This window comes from Rhinoraja longicauda, chromosome 1 (genome assembly GCF_053455715.1).
Source record: "Rhinoraja longicauda isolate Sanriku21f chromosome 1, sRhiLon1.1, whole genome shotgun sequence".
NCBI classification, from domain to species: domain Eukaryota; kingdom Metazoa; phylum Chordata; class Chondrichthyes; order Rajiformes; family Arhynchobatidae; genus Rhinoraja; species Rhinoraja longicauda.
The window spans coordinates 53,335,666-53,358,216 of NC_135953.1; the positions used below are offsets into that span (position 1 = coordinate 53,335,666).

Genomic DNA, 22,551 nt, shown 5'->3' on the forward strand with positions numbered 1-22,551 from the left:
CCAGAAGGTGGTGATTTTGTGGAATTTATTGCCTTAAACGGCTGTGGAGGTGACGACAGTGGGTATTTTTAAAGCAGAGATTGATAGGTTCTTGAATAGTAAGGACGTCAAAGATCACTGGAAAAAGGCAGGAGAATGGGATTGAGAGGTAAAAATAGATCAGCCATGGTTGAATGGTGGAATAGACACGACAGCCGAATGGCTTAATTCTGCTCCTATGTCTTATGGTCTTATAGCATCAACTGCTGCACCACTGTGCCAGTACAAATCATTAAAAAAATTACATCAAATTAATTAAACCATAATAGAGTTAAACAAATATGCATTAAATTATTAAAATAAACGGGGTAAAAATTAAGTAATTTATAATTTCCTGGCCAATCCCTTTCACAGGAATGGCACTAAGGGATTTTCTCCGTCAGAAGCTAGCACGTACATGATAGTGTGAATGGCTTCCTTTGGATTGTAGTCAGTATATAAACTGTGTGCTGGAGGTTTGAAAAGAAAACCACTGCTAGCATTATCTAACCCAATTTTTTTAATGCAATGTTTCACAAATATTCTGTTCGGAAACATCTTTAATAAGTAAGTTAGTGGAGAGGATTTTGATTGATAAAATATACATACATTTGGATAGATAAGAGCTGATTAAAGATAGTCGGCATGGTTTTGTACATGGGAGATTGTGTCTTACAAATCTGATTGTGTTTTTTGAATAAGTAACCAGAAAGGCTGATGAGGGCAAAGCCGTAGATGTTTTCTATATGGACTTCAGCAAGGCATTTGATAAGGTTCCACGTTATAGAGTGATGCAGTGTGGAAACAAGCTCTCAGGCCAACACGTCCCAGCTACACAGTCCCACCTGCCTGTGCTTGGTCCATATCCCTCCAAACCTGTCCTATCCATGTACCTGTCTAATTGTTTCTTAAACGTTGGGATAGTCCTAGCCTCAACTACCTCCTCTGGCAGCTTGTTCCATACACCCACCACCCTTTGTGTGAAAATGTTACCCCTCAGATTCCTATTAAATCTTGTCCTCTTCACCTTAAACCTATGTCCTCTGGTCCTTGATTCCCCTACTCTGGGCAAGAGACTGTGCATCTGGCCGATCTATTCCTCTCATGATTTTATACAATATTCTATAAGATCACCCCTCATCTTCCTGCGCTCCAGGGAATAGAGTGCCAGCCTACTCAACCTCTCCCTATAGCTCAGGTGGTAGGATGCTTTGGAAGGTTAGTTTGCATAGGATCCAGGGAGAGCTACCGACTGGAAGGAGAATTGGCTTCATGAAAGGAAGGTGATGATGGAAGGTTGTTTCTTGAACTGGAGGCCTGTGACTAGTGGTGTGCCTCAGGGATCAATGCTGGACCCATTGCTGTTTGTGGTTTATATCAATGATTTGGATGAGAATGTAGAAGGCATGATTAGTAATTTTACAGATGACACTAAAGTGGGAAGTATTGTAGATAGCAAAGACGGTTATCAAATATTACAACAAGGTTTTGATCAGTTGGGTAAGTGAGGTGAGAAGTAGTTAATGGAATTTAACACAGATAGGTGCGAGGTGTTGCATTTTGGAAAGTCAAACCAGGACAGGATCTTAGTGAATGGCAGGGCCTTGGGGGGTGTTGTTGAGCAGAGGGATCTTGGAGTGCAGGTAGAAAGTTCTAAAAGTGGTGTCACGGGTAGATAGGGTGGTCAAAAAAGACTTTCGGTGCATTAGCCTTCATCAGTCAGAGTTTTGAGTATAGAAGTTGGAATGTTCCAGTTGTACAAGATGTTGGTGCTGCTGCATTTCAAGTATTGTGTTCAGTTTTGGTCACCCTGGTTTAGGAAGGATGTTGCTCAGCTAGAAAGATTGCAGAGACTATATCCAAGGAAGTTACAGGACTTGGGGGCCTGCAATGTAGGGTGAGGTTGGGCAGGCATAGACTTTATTCCTTGGAGTGCAGGAAGCTGGGAGGTGATCTTATAGAGGTAATCGTATAAGATCATGAGATGAATCAATAAGGTGAACGCACAGAGGCTTTTACCCAGAGTAGGGGAATAAAGAACCAGAGGACATAGGTTTAACGTGAGAGGGGAATTATTTAAAATGAAGCCGAGGGGCAACTTTTTTACATGGTGGGTACATGGAACGAGCTGTCCAGAGTTGAAGCAGGTACCAAAACAATATTTTAAAGATATTTGGACAGGTAATTGGATAGGAAAGGTTCAGAGGAATACTAGTCCAAGTGGATCCATTGGGCCCAAACCTCTCCTGCATTGGTGCAGCACCCTCCCCATCTCTCTCCCCCCCTCCTCCCTCCCCTCTCCCCCCTCTTCCCCTTCCCCTCCTCTATCCCCTCCCTCACCTCTCCCCATCCCCTCCCCCCCTTCCCCCCCCTCCCCTCCTTCCCCCCTCCCCTCTCCCCCCTCCACCCCCCTTATCCTCCCTCCTCTCTCCCCTCCCTCCCCCCCCTCCCTAGGAGATAGATTTAAACTTAAAAATGTGAATAACTTTTAAAATATAACACCGATTTCAATGAAACTACTTCCATTAGCACCAAAGGGACGACGGTGACTAAGGTGGGCCTAAAATTGTCGCGCCATCGTGTAGCGTTTTGACTGTAATTCAGGAACAAATAAACAAACAAACAAGAGTTTTGGTATATAGATGGGTCAAATGCAGCCAGTTGGGACCAGTGCTGAAGGAACATCTTGGTCAGCATGGGCAAGTTGGGCTGAAGAACCTGTTTGTGTGTTAGATGACTGTTAATAACGCAATGGTTACATTTATGTCTTAAAGGAACCTAAAAAGAAATGTTGGGAATTATTTGATACAAACGATTTTTATGTTAGTGAAGTAGTTATAAATGGTGAGAAGTTATAAATTAATTGAGCTCAGATGCAATGCAAAAGATCCACAAAGAATTCAGCGGGTCTGGCAGCATCTGTGGAGGGAACGGGAATCTGTGACTATCCATCCCTCCCACAGATGCTGCCTAACATCGAGTTCCTCCAGCTGTTTATTTTATGTGCAAATGATACAAGTGGCAATCTGTTGAAAAGTTTTGCGTTTTCGGAACTTTGTGTTAAAACAACGTTCTTCAAAGAGCAATAATGAAGTGACTTTACGTTACCGATAAAAAAAACAAAAAACCTCCCGTTTAAAGATGTTTTATTACATTCACATTACTTTGCTGGATGGGAATATCAAAATGCGGTCAGATTGAAATTACACATCAAGGAAATCCTGGTCTCGCACAGACAGTGAGGGGAACGGAGACGGAGAGAAGGAACTGGAGGCCAAGGAAAGAGCCGAGGGGTAAGAGAAATGAAAGCAGCCAAACGGAGCAGCGGTGGGGAGGGCCCGGGGGCCCGGGGTGATGGCGGGGGGGAGGTGGGCCCGGGGGCCCGGGGTGATGGCGGGGGGGAGGTGGGCCCGGGGGCCCGGGGTGATGGCGGGGGGGAGGGGAGGTGGGCCCGGGAGCCCGGGGTGATGGCGGGGGGGAGGGGAGGTGGGCCCGGGAGCCCGGGACGGGGAGCTGGTGCCCGGGGTGATGGGGGGAGATGGGCCCGGGGTGAATGGGAGGGGAGCCCGGGCCAGGGAGCCGGTGCCCGGGTGATGGGGGGAGATGGGCCCGGGGTGATAGGGGGGTGATGGGGGGGGGGGCCGGGGAGCCGGTGCCCGGGTGATGGGGGGGGGGAGGGGGGCGGGGATGGGCCTGGGGTGATGGGGGGGCGGGGATGGGCCCGGTCCGGGTAGATGGGCCCGGGGTGATGGGGGGGGGGGGGGGGGAGATGGGCCAGGGAGCCGGTGCCCGGGTTGATGGCGGGGGGGGGGGGATGGGCCCGGGGTGATGGGGGGGGCGGGGATGGGCCCGGTCCGGGTAGATGGGCCCGGGGTGATGGGGGGGGGGGGGGGGAGGGGAGATGGGCCAGGGAGCCGGTGCCCGGGTTGATGGCGGGGGGGGGGGATGGGCCCGGGGTGATGGGGGGGGCGGGGATGGGCCCGGTCCGGGTAGATGGGCCCGGGGTGATGGGGGGGGCGGGGATGGGCCAGGTCCGGGTAGATGGGCCCGGGGTGATGGGGGGGAGATGGGCCAGGGAGCCGGTGCCCGGGTTGATGGCGGGGGGGGGGGGGGGAGATGGGCCCGGGGTGATGGGGGGGGCGGGGATGGGCCAGGTCCGGGTAGATGGGCCCGGGATGATGGGGGGGGGGGGGGGGGGGGAGATGGGCCAGGGAGCCGGTGCCCGGGTTGATGGCGGGGGGGGGGGGGGGGGATGGGCCCGGGGTGATAGTGGGGGAGGGAGCCGGTGATAGGGGGGAGATGGGGCCGGGCCGGGTAGTCGGGGGCCGGGCCGGGTAGTCGGTGCCCGGGGTGATGGGGGGGGGGGCGGGGATGGGCCCGGGAGCTGGTGATAGCGGGGGAGTTGAGCCCGGGCCAGGGAGCCGGAGCCCGGGGTGATGGGGGGGGGGCGGGGATGGGCCCGGTCCGGGTAGATGGGCCCGGGAGCTGGTGATAGCGGGGGAGTTGAGCCCGGGCCAGGGAGCCGGAGCCCGGGGTGATTGCGGGGTAGATGGGCCCGGGCGCGGGTGGCGAGGCCGGGTCCGGGCGGTGAGATGAGGCCGGGTTCCGGGTCCGTGGAGCTCGAGGTGGCTGGGCTAAGGGAGCCGAGGCAGGGCGGTGAGACGGGTGCGGGCGGCGGGAGGTCGGGTCTGCAGACGGCTGCCTGGAGGACGCGGCTGGGATGGGCCCGCCCGGGGGTGGGTGGGGAGCGGCGCTGAGCCCGGGGATTGGGGACGGTGCGCGGCCGAGCTGGACATGCACCGGTGCTGCCGGTGAGCAGTGTTCCTCTGACTGTCACCTTGTTTCGCGTGTGCAATGTGCCAAGGCAGCACCTTGGTGTGTGTGTGTGTGTGTAAGGTGAATGTGTGCAACTGCTGTCCTCACACTACCCTTCTGCGAGAGGGACAAGGTAACCTTTCCTTGACCTACTTTTGCTCAGCCGTCTTCATGACTGGTGAGATGATTTTAAACTTGCCTGAGAGCTGTGCTGTGAAACAATTTTACGAGTCTTAAGATGTTAGTAGTTTGATGAAAACGCAGCAGGGAGTTAGGATTCCCCGCTGACACTTGTGCTTGGATTAACCAGTGGCTCCAATTTAATATGTCAGAAAAAAATGTAGTTGCTGTAAATTTGATTTAAAACAGCAACTGTTGGAAATACTCAGCAGGTCAGGCAGCATGAACTACCGACTTTAATGTTCAATGCCTGGACGTGTGAACCTACCAAGTCAAGTCAAGTTTATTTGTCACATACACATACAAGATGTGCAGTAAAATGAAAATAAACAATTTCACACACAATCACAACCAACACAAAACAAAAAAAAAGAAACATCCATCACAGTGAGTCTCCTCCAGTGACCTCCTCACTGTGATGGAAGGCCAGAATGCCTTTTCTCTTCCCCTGCCGTCTTCTCCCGCGGTCAGGCTGTTGAAGTTGCCACGTTCCAGGCCGCGCCGGACGGTGAAAGGTCCACAGCGAGCCGACCCAAGCCCAGCGATCCGGGGCAGGCGAAGACGCCGCCGCTGCATGTCGGGGCGGTCAGAAAAAAATCCCGCGGCCTATTTCAGGCCGCGCCAGATGGTGAAAAGTCCACGGCGGGCCGACCCAAGCCCCACAATTCGGGGCGAGCGAAGACGCTGCCGCTGCCGGAGCTCCCGATGTCGGCCCCCACCCAGGGCAGGGCCAGTGGGCTTCCGACATCCACGCGGCCCACGGCCGAAGCCTCCGAAGGCGATTTGCAGCCGCTCCCGCAGCGCCACCACAGCCTCCGAAGGCAGCCAGCTCCGCAGATGGTAAGTCTGGTCCGCGGGCTCTGCGAACCAGGTGGTCCCAGCTGGTTCCAAATGGGTAGGAAGAAACTACAGATGCTGGTTTACACCGAAGATAGATACAAAATGCTGGAGTAATTCAGCGGGCCAGGCAGCATCTCTGGATAGAAGGAATGGGTGGTGTTTCAGGTCGAGACTCTTCTTCAGACAGCCTGGCTTCTTCACCACTACCCAAGTGGCTACTTTTGAGCAATAGAAGACCTCCAAGGTCCATTTATTTGGTAATGATCCTTGCCATTATCATAGAATAGAATAGAATAGAATAGAATAGCCTTTATTGTCACCCAAAAACATGTTTTTGGACAAAATTACGTTACCCACAGTCACCAATGAGAGGAAATAAAAAAGAAAGCAATAAAACACACAATCACAAAAACCAACATAAAACAAAAAACATCCATCACAGTGAATTTCCTCCAGTCACCTCCTCACTGTGATGGAAGGCCAGAATGTCTTTCTCTTCCCTGCCGTTTCATCCCGTGGTCAGGCAGTCGAAATTGCCACGTCAGGGTGGTCGGGCTCCCGACATTGAAGCCCTCGCCGGGCAGGCATGTACTGCATTTGTAAAGCCCTGATTGAGCTTTCCAAGATACATCACTTTGCACTTTTCAGGATTAACATTTAACATTTCACGTTGATGGCTATTTGTCAGAAGGGGGGGAATTTAGAGAATGGGCATTATTTTAATGTACAGAAAAGTGTGGAGGAGGAGAGCACAAAGATTCTTTTTTTTAGGGCGGATGCAAGAGACAATAGTATCTGCTGACAGGCTGTCCAAGTCGTGTCAATGACAGCTAATCTGTCTATAAGGTGATGGATCACTTCATGACTGGTGAGAGTCAAAGAGTGATACAGTGTGAAAACAGACCCTTTGGCCTAACTTGCCCACACTGGCCAACATATCCCAGCTACACTAGTACCACCTGCCTGCGTTTGGTCTATTTCCCTCCAAATCTGTCCTATCCATGTACCTGTGTAACTGTTTCTTAAATGATAGTCCATGCCTCAACTACCTCTGGCTGCTTGTTCCAGCCACCCACCATCCTTTGTGTGAAAAAGTTACCCCGCAGATTCCTATTAAATCTTTTCTCCTTCACCTTAAACCTATGTCCTCTGGTCCTCGATTCACCTACTCTGGGCAAGAGACTCTGTGCATTTACCTGATCTATTCCTCTCATGATTCTATAGACCACTATAAGATCACCCCTCATCCTCCTGTGCTCCAAGGAATAGAGTCCCAACCTACTCAACCTCTCCCTATAGCTCAGACCCTCTAGCCCAGGCAACATCCTTGTAAATCTTCTCTGTACCCTTTCCAATTGTGGAATAATTTTGCAGACCACTCGCTTTCAGTCTCTAGCAATGACCCTAAGTTTCTGGTTGCTTGTCACTTTAATTCCTAAGCCTACTCCCACTACTATCTTTCTGTCCAAAGCCTCCTGTACTGTTACAATCAGGCCCAAGCCTGAGGAATAACAATGGATGACAATGATGTACAGAGAGATCTTGGGGTCCAAATCCATAGCTCCCTGGAAATAGCAATGCAACTTGGTAGAGTGGTAAAGAAAGCATATGGTATACTTGCTTTCATTGGTCAGCACATTCGGTACAAGAATCAGAAAGTCGTGTTGCAACTTTTTAAAACATTGGTCAGGTGTCATTTTGAGAATTGTCTGCAGATCTGATTTTCACATTATGGGAAGGATGTGGAAGCTAAGGAGAAGGTACAGAAGAAGTTTACCAGGATGATTCCTGGATTAAAGGATATTAGCTATGAGGAGAGCTTGGACAATCTTGGATTGCTTTCTCTAGTACTTGGAGGCATAGCCGGGTCGAGTAAGGGCACCCGGCTAGAGAGGGGAGACCTGATAGAAACATAAAATTATGAATGACATGATGAGGGGAGGTCAGAATTCTTTTATTTTTTACTACCTACGTTGTTAGTTGGAGGCAACACACTGTTGTGTTCTTTAAAAAGATACAGTGAGTCCGACTGTGTTTTTACGCGAGTGTTTATTCAACCGCACATCTACTCTCCCGGGCTCCTCCCCGTCGCCCTCTGATGACCCCCTACCAATAGACCTGTGTAGTCTTAAAGGCACATTGCAATAACACCACATCTCCCCTTTCTAGAATCAATCGGTAGACTGCGGTTGATTCACCAGACCTTAGAGGATTATTCTGCCTCTTTAGCTGGAAGGTCTGTTCCTATCTGAACTAAATTAATTCAACATAAGTACATGTAAACACATTGTCTTAGTGAAAATTAGAAAAACATTTTTCTTTAGAAACTCTCTTTTTTTTTTTTTTCACTTATAGTTCAACCTATCTGGTCTCACCACTCTTCTCCCAAACCTGGTTCTGGGAGTGGATGGCAGTTCTGGAATGTTCTCTTTTGGTGGCTCTGCTGAGCTCTGCTCTGGAATGTTCTCTTTTGGTGGTTCTGCTGAGCTCTGCTCTGGAATGCAACCCGGGAGTTGCTCTTTCATACCACCCCCACTCTGGTCCGGCAAGGGTTTCATGGGAATTAGATGGCGACGGCTTCGCCTGACCGTCCCGTGAGGTCCCTCCACGATGTAAGAGTGGGGGGCGGTGTGGCTGCCGATCACAGCTCCAGCTTCGCCTTGATCCGTGACCCACACTTCTTGTCCGGGAAAGAGCCTGTCGAGACTCCGTGCACGATGCCGCAGGTTGTACCGTTGTGCATCTCTGATTCTCTTCTCCTTTTCCTTCCACGCAACCACTTCATTGTCGGGAAGAGCAGGATTCAGCAGGGCTGGAAGTGTTGGTACCGTAGTGCGAAGCCTTCTCCCCATAAGGAGTTGGGCTGGGCTGTACCCGTTTTGCAGTGGGGTCGCTCTATATGCAAGTAAAGCGAGGTAGGGATCTGCCGCTTTCTTCAGGAGACCCTTCACTGTCTTGACTGCACATTCGGCCTCCCCGTTACTCTGAGGATATCTCGGGCTGCTTGTGACATGGCGGAAACCATACGACTTTGCAAACGCAGCAAAGACGGTTCCGGCAAACTGAGGCCCATTGTCTGTGACCAATGTCTCCGGAATGCCGTGACGTGCAAACATTGATTTGAGGTGGTGGATTACATCTGTCGACTTGGTGGGGCTGAGTGGAGCGATTTCCACGTATCTCGATGCATAATCCACTACCAGCAGGTAGTTCTTGCTTCCCAGCATGAACAAGTCAGCTCCCAGCTTTTGCCATGGTCGGCCTGGGTATTGTGATGGCATCAGCGGCTCTGTGTGGTTCTGTCTCTCTTTGCTGCATGTCCGGCAGTTGAGGACCAATTCGTTCAGCTGCTGACTTAGTCCAGGCCACCACACTGACCGTCGTGCACGCTCTCTACACTTCACCACTCCCTGGTGACCTTCATGTAGTCTGGTCAGCACGTCGTTCCTCATAGTTGAGGGTATGACTAATCTGTCCCCTTTGAGTAACAGTCCGTCATTTACCGTGAGCAATGCTTGTTCTGCCCAGTACAGCCTGAGTGCCGGTTCACTGTTGCTATTCGTTGGCCATCCTTCCTGACACAGCTGCATTACGCGTGCGCACACACTGTCCCTTTTTAGCTCCGCTCTCAACTCATCCAGGTAGGCAGTGCTTGCCGGCAGGTTCTCTATTATCATGTCCACATAGATGTTTGTATTCTCAAACAACTCCTTTTCGTCAGGCGTTTCCCCCATTTTCACAGGAGCACGCGACAGCGTATCAGCTGTCCACAGACACTTTCCTGGCACATGAGAAATGGAGTAAGAATAGCGCATGAGGCGCATCCGGAAACGCTGAATCCGTGGAGGGAGAGCATCCAGTGCCTGTGACCCCAGCAGACTCAGGAGAGGCTTATGATCCGTCTCCATCTGGAAGTGTTTACCGATGAGAAAGTTGCGGAACCTTTCACAAGCCCAGGTCAGGCCCAAGGCCTCTTTCTCCACCTGCGCGTATCTCTGCTCCGTCTGTGTGAGAGATCGCGACACGTAGGCTACTGGTCTCCACTCCTCATCCCATTTTTGGAGAAGTACTCTTCCCAGGCCGTAAGATGACGCGTCTGCTGAGACTTTGCATTCACGGTTCGTGTCGTACATGGCTAGTACAGGTGGGGATACCAGTGCATTTTTCAAATCTTGAAACACTCTTGCCTGGTCGACGCCCCACAGCCAGCAGTTCCTCTTTGACAGGAGGTCTCGCAGAGTCTTGTCTCTCTCTGCTAGTTGCGGGATGAACTTCCCCAGCTGGTTAACCATTCCGAGAAAGCTCATCAGCTCACTCACATTGGTCGGCTCCTCCATCTTCCTTACAGCCTCAGTCTTGCTCGGGTCAGGACTAATGCCACTGGAGGAGAGGACATGACCAAGAAAGGTCACCTCTTCCTTCGACAGGTCACATTTGTCAATGTTAAGCGTAATGCCCGCCTTTTGGATCCTCGCCAGCACAGTATGCAGACGAGCGTCGTGCTCCTTTCGTGTTTGGCCCCAGACCAGTACATCAGCCATGTGGCAGACGATTCCCTCGAGTCCCTCCGTGACCTCTGACACCATCCTATTTTGAAAGTGTTCGGTGGCAGAGGCAATGCCGAAGGGCAGCCGCTTGAAGTAGTAACGACCGAAGGGTGTGATGAATGTTGTGTATTTTGCTGAGTCTTCGGTCAGGGGTATTTGCCAAACCCCGTGTTGGCATCCAACTTGCTGAATATTCTGGCTTCAGCCAGCATCCCCAGTGTTTCCTCCACCGATGGCAGGATGTACTTTTCTCGACACACCGACTCGTTGAGGTTAGTGAAATCGACGCATATGCGTACGGCTCCTGTCTTTTTCGGCACCGCCACCATGCCTGAACACCAGTCAGTAGGCTCTTCAACCCTAGTGATCACTCCCAGGCCTTCCATGCGGGACAGTTCTCGCTCGACTTTACCCATCAGCGGCAACGGAATCCTTCTGGGTGTCTTCAATGAGAACGGTTGGGCCCCTGGTTTCAGCTTGATGGCATACTGCTGTCGTACCTCCCCGAGACCGCTGCATAGCTTCGGGTAGCTAGTCGTAAGTGTCTCTATGGTGATGCTGTCTAGCCGAACCACAAGCTCCAGCTTGCCGATAGCAGGCCTCCCCAGCAATGCAGTGTGCAGGTGTCGTGTGACGTACACATCCTCCATCACCCTTTTCTCTCCTTTCACCAGGAACAGCCCAGCGATGCCCACAACTTCTAGTGGACTCCTCCCGGGTCCCAGCAGTGGCTTGGTTGCTTTACGGAGGGTAGGTGGATCGCTGTCTCTATAGATCTCTTTAAACACGGTGTGGGGTACGACTGTAACATCGGCGCCGGTGTCAATTTTGAATGACACGTTTTTATCATTTATGTCGATGTTTACCATCCATGGCTCTCCATCGGCTGTGACGCTGCCTAGGAACATAACACCCTCGTCCTCTTCAACTTCCTGCACGGTTTTGGGTGATCTACACACACGCTTGTAGTGTCCCTTTCTCCCACATAAATGGCATTTCGCATCCTTTGCCGGGCAATCCTGCCTTGGATGGGACGGAGAGCTGCCACATTTATGGCACTGTACACTTTTCCCCCTGCTGTGTTGGGCGCTGTGTTTTGAGTTGGTGGCCATAAGCCTGGTGAGGTTTGTTTTTAGCACCTTTACTACTGCTCTTATACACTCTGTCCACAGATTTAGCATCACTTGTCTCTGTCCTGGTGTCACCTCGCAGAGAAGATTGTTGCCGTTTCACCTCCTCACTCTGCCTCGCCATATTGACGGCCTTTTCGAGCGTCAATTCTGCGTCAAGCTGCATACGTTCGGACAGCCGCTTATCCATCAGTCCGACAACAAGCCTGTCGCGTATCAGCTCGTCGTGTAGCACCCCGTAGTTACAGTGCTCTGCCAGTGCATATAACGCAGTGACAAAGGCATCCACTGTTTCATGTTCTCCCTGCCTGCGCATGTTGAACTTGGCACGCTCATAGATTATATTTTTCTTTACTATGAAAAATCGTTGGAAGCCATCGCGCACCCCTATGTACGTTCCGCTTTGTGCTACTGTCAGGTTTAACCCGCGCAGAACATCGTCCGCCTCATCTCCCATGCAATAAATCAGCGTGTTAACTTGATTATCTTCGGAGCTGGCATTCAAGTTACTTGCCAGACGGAACCTTTCGAACCTCCGTATCCATTTGGCCCACTCTTGCAGCTTTGAAAAGTCGAAGGACTCCGGAGGCTGGATGCTAAATGTAGCATTTGGTCCTACCGGGGCTCTCTGTGCATTGTCGTCTTGCATGTCGCACTCTTCTTTCTCTTTTGCCGTCAACGAGCTCCAAACGATAGTTGTTCGACTCAAAGTACACTTCACGCACCCTACAGGACTTCTGACACTATGTTGTGTTCTTTAAAAAGATACAGTGAGTCCGACTGTTTTTACCCGAGTGTTTATTCAACCGCACATCTGCTCCGCCGGGCTCCTCCCTGTCGCCCCCTGATGACCCCCTACCAATAGACCTGTGTAGTCTTAAAGGCACATTGCAATAACACCACACACACCATCCTACAAACATGGATAAGTGACGTTTTGGGTCGGGTCAGGTCCCAATCCGAAACGTCACACATCCATGCTTTCCAGCGATGCTGCTTGACCTGCTACGTTACTCCAACACATTGTCTCTTTTTTTGTAAACCAGTTTTGTGTCAGTCGTCCTATCCAGGCACCATCTTTGTGAATCTCCTCTGCATTCCCTGCAGCAAAGCAATATTCATCCCACTGCATGGTAACAAGAACTGCATGCAAAAGCATTTTGTAATGTTGCAGCATGAACTGCCAATTTTAATGTTCAATGCCTCGACCTGTGAACCTACCAAATGGCTGCGTCACCACCGTGCCTATCTGTGTGGCTGCTTCTGAACTATATGGACTTGAACTCCAAGGTCCATTTGTTCGTTAACATTTCTGGGTGTATCATGTACCGTGTATGTAAAGCCCAAAATACATCAACGTGCACCTTTCGGGATTAAATTCCATCTGCCGATATTCTGCCTAACTTTCCATCTGTACTGTACCTTGCTGTAGCCTTAGACAACCTTCCTCGCTATCCACAATGTTGCCAACTTTGTGCAATACGTAAACTTGTAAATCATACCTATTATATTCACATTCAAGTGAATTACAGATACAGGCACTTCGTGTTTTACGAGTGCTTGATTTATGCGTTTTTAGAATAACGCACTTAGTTATAGAGAGAGTCATAGAGTGTATAAGCAGGTCCTTCGGCTCAACTTGCCCACACCAACCCACATGTCCCATCTACACCAGTCCCACCTGCCTGTGTTTAACCCCTATCCCTCTATACCCGTCCTATCCATGTATCTGTCTAAACGTTTCTTAAATGCGGCAATAGTACCTGCCTCAACTACCTCCTCCGGCAACTTCTTCCATACTCATGCAGCACCCTTTGTGTAAACAATAAGCTATCCCACAGGTTCTTATTAAATCTTTCCCCCTCACCTTAAACCTATGTCCTCTGTCTCTTGATTTCCCCACTCTCGGCAAGAGACTCTGCGTTTACCCGATCTATTCCTCTCACGATTTTGTACTTTTCTAATTATTACCAAAGTTTAATTTAATACCCCTATTTTTTGAATAACGCGCCAATTTATGCCTGCCACCTTATGGCAGTGTGCTTGCATGCGGTGCCTGTATTACATTTGATTTTTAGGCGCATTTTGATTTACGTACGGCTTTTCCAGTGCTTAACCCCCGCGTGAAACACAAGATGCCTGTATTTAAGAGGATTTCTGATAGGCAAGTGAATATGTCCCAACACTCGTCCTTGTGGCACCCCACTGGTCTCGGACTTACCATCAGAAAAACATCCTTCTACCACTGCCTACTATTACAGTGCCAATTTTGGATACAATACGCCAGCTTGCATTGGATCCCTTGTGCCAAAGCCTGACATGCGGCACCTTGTCTAATGCCTTACAAAAGCCCATGTAATGGCAACTTCAGTCTTTTCCAGTAAACTCTTTTCTAATTGCCATTACTATACAGGGAGTGGGAGTGATTGATCTTGACGCAAACCCCAACAGAGAGATCTTCAAGATGTTTTTTCCAGTTTAATTAGTTGTTTATTGAAGTAGTTGTACAATAGACAATAGACAATAGGTGCAGGAGTAGGCCATTCGGCCCTTCGAGCCAGCACCGCCATTCAATGTGATCATGGCTGATCATTCTCAATCAGTACCCCGTTCCTGCTTTCTCCCCATACCCCCTGACTCCGCTATCCTTAAGAGCTCTATCTAGCTCTCTTTTGAATGTATTCAGAGAATTGGCTTCCACTGCCCTCTGAGGCAGAGAATTCCACAGATTCACAACTCTCTGACTAAAAAAGTTTTTTCTCATCTCTGTTCTAAATGGCCTACCCCTTATTCTTAAACTGTGGCCCCTGGTTCTGGACTCCCCCAACATTGGGAACATGTTTCCTGCCTCTAACATGTCCAACCCCTTAATAATCTTATACGTTTCGATAAGATCCCCTCTCATCCTTCTAAATTCCAGTGTATACAAACCTAGTCGCTCTGGTCTTTCAACATATGACAGTCCCGTCATTCTGGGAATTAACCTAGTAAACCTACGCTGCACGCCCTCAATAGCAAGAATATCCTTCCTCAAATTTGGAGACCAAAACTGCACACAGTACTCCAGGTGCGGTCTCACTAGGGCCCTGTACAACTGCAGAAGGACCTCTTTGCTCCTATACTCAACTCCTCTTGTTATGAATGCCAACATTCCATTGGCTTTCTTCACTGCCTGCTGTACCTGCATGCTTCCTTTCAGTGACTGATGCACTAAGACACCCAGATCACGTTGTACGTCCCCTTTTCCTAACTTGACACCATTCAAATAATAATCTGCCTTCCTATTCTTACCACCAAAGTGGATAACCTCACACTTATCCACATTAAACTGCATCTGCCATGCATCCGCCCACTCACACAACCTGTCCAAGTCACCCTGCAACCTCATAGCATCTTCCTCACAGTTCACACGTATCATCGGCAAATTTGCTAATGGTACTTTTAATCCCTTCATCCAAGTCATTGATGTATATTGTAAATAGCTGCGGTCCCAACACCGAGCCTTGCGGTACCCCACTAGTCACTGCCTGCCATTCTGAAAGGGACCCATTTATCCCCACTCTTTGCTTTCTGTCTGTCAACCAACTTTCTATCCATGTCAGTACCCTACCTCCAATAACATGTGCTCTAATTTTGCCCACCAATCTCCTATGTGGGACCTTGTCGAAGGCTTTCTGAAAGTCGAGGTACACCACATCCACCGGCTCTCCCCTGTCAATTTTCCTAGTTACATCCTCAAACAAGAAGATTAACATACCAGGCTGTACTGATTTTGCACACAAGTCGTGGCTGGCTGCTCTGTTCCCCTTTGTCTGCTCACAGCTCTCGTTGCAGGTCTGGTAAGAACTGTATCCTCTCTCGGCTCCCTGTGTCTAGCTCCTCCCAGTCCCTGCGTCCACAGATATATCACCTAGTTCCGGCTCCAACCAGTCCGTTATGCCCATATAATTTATGTATTCATCTAACGACAGCCCCCAAGTGGCCAAATTAATACGGCAGGATATATCTAGACAAAACGTTATAATATGCTAAGAGCAGCTAGTCCAAACACAAATGGCTCCCATACACCGGCCCTTAATTGGTCTACGTTTATAACGAAACAATTACCAATAAACATTAAAAGGAGACTTTACACATAATTTAAAAAAAAGCTATGTACAATGTGTTGGCATCTAATCTACTTTAGTGATTCTTCAACCTTTAAGGCCACCAGTCTTTGCTGTACTCAGGTATCAGCTTCTAGGAGCAGACTGGTTATCGGTCTTTCCAAGATGTTGCTCTTAGTCTGAAGTCGAACTGTGTGCACAAGACCTCGTGCATCTGGTATGGTCTCCAATATTCTGCCCATTAGCCAGGAGCCTCGTGGTGCAGTGGAATCAGCCACCACGACAATGTCACGTAGCACAGCTTCTTTTCACCTTTGAGCACCGTTGTCGTTCTTGGATTCGAGGCAAGTGTTCTTGCATCCACCATTTCCAAAAGAGATCTGCCATATATTGTACCTGTCTCCATCTGCGTCTAATGTATGTCTTCCTTTACAAAGAGTCCAGGTGGTAGTATTGGCCTGGCTTTCAACAGAAGAAGATGGTTTGGTGTGAGTGCTTCCAGGTCCATTGAATCATCAGAATTCTTGGTAATGGGTCGATCATTTAAAACTGCTTCAACTTCACAAATTAAAGTTTGCAATCCTTAATTGTCCAGAACTTGTTGGCTAAGAACAGCGCAGCACATTTCGAACCATGCGGATCAATCGTTCCCAAACACCGCCATGATGGGATCCTGCTGGAGGGTTAAAGTACCACCTTATTCCTTGCTGAAGTATAGCATCCTGGATCTTGTCCTGATTCAAGTTATTGAATGCTTCTCTTAATTCTCTTTCTGCTCCGATTAAAATTTGTACCGTTGTCTGATCTTAAAGATGAAACTTGATCTCATCGACAAATGAAGCTTCGTAATGCATTGATGCAGGAGTCTGTGTGTCAACTTCAAGATGTACTGCCCTGCTTGCCATGCAGGTGAAGATTACTCCAAATCTTTTAACAAAACATCATCCTCTTTAGATTTCTATAGGACTGAAGTAGTCTACTCCTACATCTGTAAATGGAGGCTTGTCTGGCAGAATTCTCACCAGGGGCAAATCTGCCATCTTTTGTTCCCCAACTTTTCCCCACTGTTGTTTACACACTACACAGTCTGTTATGATTTTTCTTGTAGCGGAGTTAGCTTTGATAATCCAGTATCTTTTACGGAGACGAGACAGCATATGATTTCTTCCTCCATGTCCGAACTGTTCATGGATATATCGTAACAGTAGTGTTGATATGTGAAGGTCCTTCGAGAGAATAATAGGATGTTTAGCCTTTTCAGGCATCGCTAGTCTATTCAGGCCACTGCCTACTCTCAGAGGTCCATCATTCAGCACTAGATCCAGTTTGTACAAATAACTGCTTCTTTTGACACCATTACTACCAGCTTCTGGTCCTGATAGTTCTTCTTCAAATCGTTGTCTTTGACTGAAAGAGATGATTGCGCTTTCTGCTTGGGAAAGATCTTCAGGAAATAAACATTGTCCGTGGAGTGTTGCTTTAAAGACTTGCATCTCCTTTTCAACCTTTTCTTTCAGTTTGCCAGGATCTGTTTCTAGCTGCAAGAGTGTTGTCTTTACTTTAAGAAGCCAAGCTACGGCAGTTTTCAGATTCCTCCATGATGAGAAATAGCTGATCAGAGAGTTTGTGGAGTTCAATGGATTTTTGACAATGACGTTCATTGTGATGTCTTGCTTGATTTCTGATTAGCAGTGATTGCAGATTCCAAGTGAGGTTTTGGCCATTCTCTGTCTGGCTAACAGAAAATTTCTGCTGCTTTGATCTATCTTTTACAGCTTAAGAAGCGGTCTGCTGTTAGTCCTCTAGAGGCCTCATCTGCAGGATTTTCTTTTGTGCTAACATTTCGCCATTGTGATACATCAGTAGCATCCCTTACAAAAGAGATCCTGTTTGCTACAAATGTTTGAAAGTGTTTGGTTTTGTTGTTGATGTACTTAAGCATCATTGCGCTATCGGTCCAGAAGATGGATTTGTCCAGTTAAAGCTGTAATTCTTTTCGCAGCATTGTGTCAACTCTGACAGCTAGGACTCCAGCTGTAAGTTCCATTCTGGGAATCGTCACCTGTTTTAATGGTGCCACTCTGGATTTCCCCATTATGAATGCAACATGCACTTCTTTGCTATCGTTTTCCAATCTTAGATATGAAACAGTACCCTAGCCTCTTTCACTGGCGTTTGAAAAGTGATGCAGCTGTGCATATCTGATTTGACCAAAGCTTGTTGGCTTCATGCAGAGGTCCACTTTAAACTCCGCAATCTTGTTGAGATCTGCTAGCCATCCTGTCCATCGCTGAGAGAAGGTTTGGGGTATGTTTTCATCCCATCCAAGCTTTTCCTTGCAGAGTTCCTGCATAATCAGCTTAGCTGGCAGAGTAAATGGTTGTAGAAATCCTACAGGGTCGTATATAGAGCCGACCACGGACACGATGCCACGCCTAATGTATGGTCGTTCCTGTACAGCAATTCTGAACTTGAACACATCTGTTTCAACGCACCAGCACAATCCCAGTGCTCTTTCCATTGGCAGATTATCTTTGTCCAAGTCCAACTCCTTGATCTCTGTTTCCGTTTTCTTGTGGAATGGATACCAATACAGCACGGCTGTTGCGGATCCATTTTGACAGCATGAATCCTCCCATTTGGCAGATGGCAGTCAGGTCTTTTACCATCTGTTTCCTGTTTCCTGTTCCGAAGGTATGGATTTTAAACAATCATCTACGTAGAAGTTGTTCTTTACCGTGTTTGTCACCTCTGCTGGAAAATTAGCTTTATTGTCCTCAGCAGTTTTCCTTAATGCAAAATTTGCACAACTTGGTGATGACGCGGCTCCAAAAAGATGTACCTTCATCTGGTATTCAACAAGATCTTGCTGCACATCACCATCGGGCCACCACAGAAATTGCAGACAGTCAATACGCTTTTCTAATACCTTGACCTAATGAAACTGCTTTGATGTCAGCCATCAAAGCAACCGGTTCTTGACTGAATCTGATGTGAACTCCAATGAGTGAGTTGGTTAGGTTTGAACCCTGCAGCAGTTGGCAGTTAAGTGATGTTCCTTTGAAGACTGCACCACAGTCAAAGACCACCCTTAAAGTTCCTTTCTTTGAGTGATACACCCTTTGTGAGGGATGTACCAGAGTTCTCCATCACTTTAATTTAGCTGGTCCACTTTCAGCATAACCATTGTCAATAATTTCTGTGAGGAAAGATGTATATTCATCGTGAAACTTCTCATTCTTGCCAAACTTGCATTTCAGGCTCTGCATGCTCTGCTCAGCAATGCAACAGTTATTTGGCATGCTGGCGTTTTTCTTGCTTGAAAGGTAAGTCTAGACAATAGTGTCCATCTGTCATCCTTGCTGAGCGATTCATAATATCCAAGAACTTTATCTCTTCTCTGGACATTTCATCTGTTTCCTTGCTGGTTCTTTCACTGAAGTCGTGATTGTATTGTTTGACCAGTAGCTCCTCCAGGTTTGCAATGGATGTTCGATTGACAGCAGCAGCAGGGCAGCCATTTACATCCCTGCTGTCGTTGTCTCTTCTCAGGGGACCATAAATGACCGACCCCATTAGGGTTTTCACAGTGTATGGTCCATCCCCTTGGCTGTTGACCAGCTCCCAAGGTTCCAATGCATTTGAAACATTTGTCCCAATGAGTAGGTCAATGCCAGAGTCTATTTCAGGAATCTTGATATTCCTGAGGAAGGCCATTGTTTCAGGTCTCGTTGTCTGGGAATGTTTAGCTGAGAAACAGGCATGGTCTTATGTGTGAACACATCAGATAGTTGAATAAAATCGTCTTTGTCCAGACCTGATATTTCCAAACCTGAAATTTGATGACTGATCACAGGCTTCACTTGGTTCATGGTACGCAAGAGAATTTTGGTCTTTGGTCCTGTAAAGTTCAGCCTTCTCATCAAACTTTCTGTGCAGAAGGTAGATGAACTTTCATGATCCAAAACTGTGTATGTTTGCAAGACTTTGCTCCTCTTGTGGCTCTTTACTTGTACCGGTACAATGGAGAAGATGCAGGTTTCATCACTGGCCCCAATATGCCCATACATTTGAGATGAGAGAACAGTATCACTCACAATTGGTTTTTCATACTGTTCTGTATGTTCTGGTTTCTTTTCTTTGTCCTTTTGTTCAATGTGAAGTATTTCAGGATGATTTTGGTTGCAAACATCACAAGCCAAACAACGTTTGCAGTCTTTGCTCACGTGACCTATTTTCAAACATCCAAAACAGAGTCCCTTCTCCTTTAAGAAGTCTATCTTTTCTATGTGCTCCTTTTTCTTGATCTGTGGACACCGCCCTAATGTGTGACCAATTTTATTACAGAACAAACAAGAACCTTGTTGCTTGGCGGTAGATACATCCTTTTTCATTCCCTTTGTTTTCAGATTCTCTTGCACCTGTGCTTCTACGGGCTTTGCAGTTGTTGCAAAACTGCTTCCTCTTAGTTGCTGCCTTTCTCTTGCCTTAGCAAAAGTAGAGCTTGTGACAGTTGCAACTGCAACTGGCTTGGCTTCCTGGATGTTCCCAAAAAGTGGATCTGATAGTATCTTCACTTGTTTCTCTACGTCAGAAAATCTACCAGGTCAGAAAATCTTGCTCGACGTCCAAGCTCTTCCTGTAGCTTACATGCCTTATCCCTCCACTCGTCTCTGAGCTTGTAAGGCAGTTTTAGGATAGTCTTCATATTGGAAGCGACATTCATTTCCTCCATATTGGTGAGATGTTCCATTGCATTGCAACAACCTCTAAGGAACAGTGAGAACGCTTGCAATGCTTTCACATCTTCTGATCTGTTTGGTGAATCCACTGATTTTGCTTTTCGAGTTCATCTTTAGGCAGTGATAACTTTACCAATGCCTCGTAATCTTTGATTTCATCACGGAGCTGGCTTAATTGAATCAGGTTAGATTGTACTTCATTTACATTTTCACTTGATTTAATGAGCTCTTTCATCATTTCCATTAACTTGGCAGCTTGTTTATATCTTGAATTTTTCCTCTCTGGTGCTTCCCAATGAGCGATTCCAAGCCCTTGGCAGTGAGTTCGATAATCCTCTTTTCCTTTTCAGAATCTTTTCTGATATCGCCACCTTGTGGCCGAACATCAGATCTAACCACAGACATACTTGTACACTATCCCTTTAAGACGTGTTGACGTAATGTGGTATCAGCACAAGTATTCAAAACAACTGATATCATGCGATGCTCAAGGTCACTTCTTTGTTCTCAGCATTCCATTACAGCAGCCATTTTACAATACAGCTTCTGATATATAGCTTTTCCAATAAAGCTTAATGCTGTACTCATTTTTCCTGCGCGATTGGCTTTCGAAGTTTCCAATCTCCGTTAGTGAGATTAATGCAGGTGCTGACCTTGTCCAGTCTGTAGGATTGGGCCTCAGGCTTGTGAAATAAAACAATTCTTGTTTTGTCCAGTTGATTCACAAGCTCCAGTCTCACTCACAGAGCAAGTTCTTACTTAAATTTCCCTCATAGAGTCAGTTCTTACTTAAAGCCGGCTCTAAAGTTCTTACTTAAAATGTAATGGCAACATCAGTCTTTTCCAGTAAACTCTTTTCTAATTGCCATTACTATAGTGGGAGTGGGAGCAAACCCCAACAGAGAGATCTTTAAGATGTTTTTTCCAGTTTAATTAGTTGTTTATTGAAGTAGTTGTACAAACAAGAAGATGAACATACCAGGCTGTACTTATTTTGCATACAAGTCGTGGCTGGCTGCTCTGTTCCCCCTGTCGGCTTACAGCTCTTGTTGCAGGTCTCCACCCAAAATGTCACCCATTCCTTCTCTCCTGAGATGCTTCCTGACCCGCTGAGTTACTCTAGCATTTTGTGTCTACCTTCAATTTAGACCAGCATCTGCAGGTTCATTTCCTACAGCTTTTATACGTTGACAGATTTTGACTATTATGAATCTAACCTTCCTTAACCAAACTTTATTTTTAATGCATCATCTTTTGAATGTTACGAATAGCCTAATATTTCAGAATCAATGTCATATACAAGAGCTAGCTTTGCTCTGCTTTGTGATTGACCTAGTTTATCAGATGTTATTGCATTAGGGAACTGAAACATTAAAATTGTAAATTAATTGTTAATATAATGATAGTTACTGGATTAATTATTCTCATCATCATCATCATCATCAAGAAAATTGAGAATGCATCTGAATGAATGGGCAATTAAGTCCAGTATTATAAGAAGTAACATAGGACATAGAACAGCACAAGAACAGGCCCTTCTGTTCCAAGCATGATGCCAAGCTAAACTGATCTCTCTGCCTCCATTCCCTGCATATCCAAGTGCCTTTCAGAAATCCTCTTAAATGCCACTATTATGTTTGCTTCCATCACCATCCTTGGCAGCATGTCCCAGTTGAGCTGCACTCTCTGTGTAAACAATCTTGCCCCACACATCCCCTTTAAACTTTCCCTCTCTGATTTTGAAGACCTGCCCTCCAGGCTTTGACGTTTTCACCATGAGAAAAAAGATTCTGTCTTTTTCTATCTACCCTACCCTATCTATGCATCTCATAATTTGATGTACTTCTCTTAGGTCTCTCCTCAAACTCCGACGTGCCAGAGCAGGGGCCTCCAAACTTTTCAGCATGAGGGCCACATTATACATTTGGCACATTTCTGCGGGCCATTGGAAAAAATAAGAAGTGTGAGTTTTATTGGGCGGCACGGTAGCGCAGCGGTAGAGTTGCTGCTTTACAGCGAATGCAGCGCCGGAGACTCAGGTTCGATCCTGACTACGGGTGCTGCACAGTAAGGAGTTTGTACTTTCTCCCCGTGACCTGCGTGGGTTTTCTCCGAGATCTTCGGTTTCCTCCCACACTCCAAAGACGTACAGGTATGTAGGTTAATTGGCTGG

At 47.5% G+C, this 22,551-nt stretch overlaps 1 protein-coding gene across 4 annotated transcripts in view; it reads left to right on the forward strand.

Moving 5' to 3' along the window:
* The first annotated feature begins 3,107 nt into the window (after nucleotides 1–3,107).
* rnf180a (ring finger protein 180a) overlaps nucleotides 3,108–22,551 on the forward strand; it is a 113,940-nt gene continuing 94,496 nt past the window's right edge. For 3 of the 4 annotated variants that reach the window (XM_078397394.1, XM_078397431.1, XM_078397403.1), the window contains exon 1: nucleotides 3,108–3,311. The gene's annotated coding sequence lies outside the window, so the exon portion shown is untranslated. Of the gene's footprint in view, nucleotides 3,312–8,746; nucleotides 8,769–22,551 lie in introns of those variants that run through there. The other variant, XM_078397422.1, reaches the window with a different exon arrangement.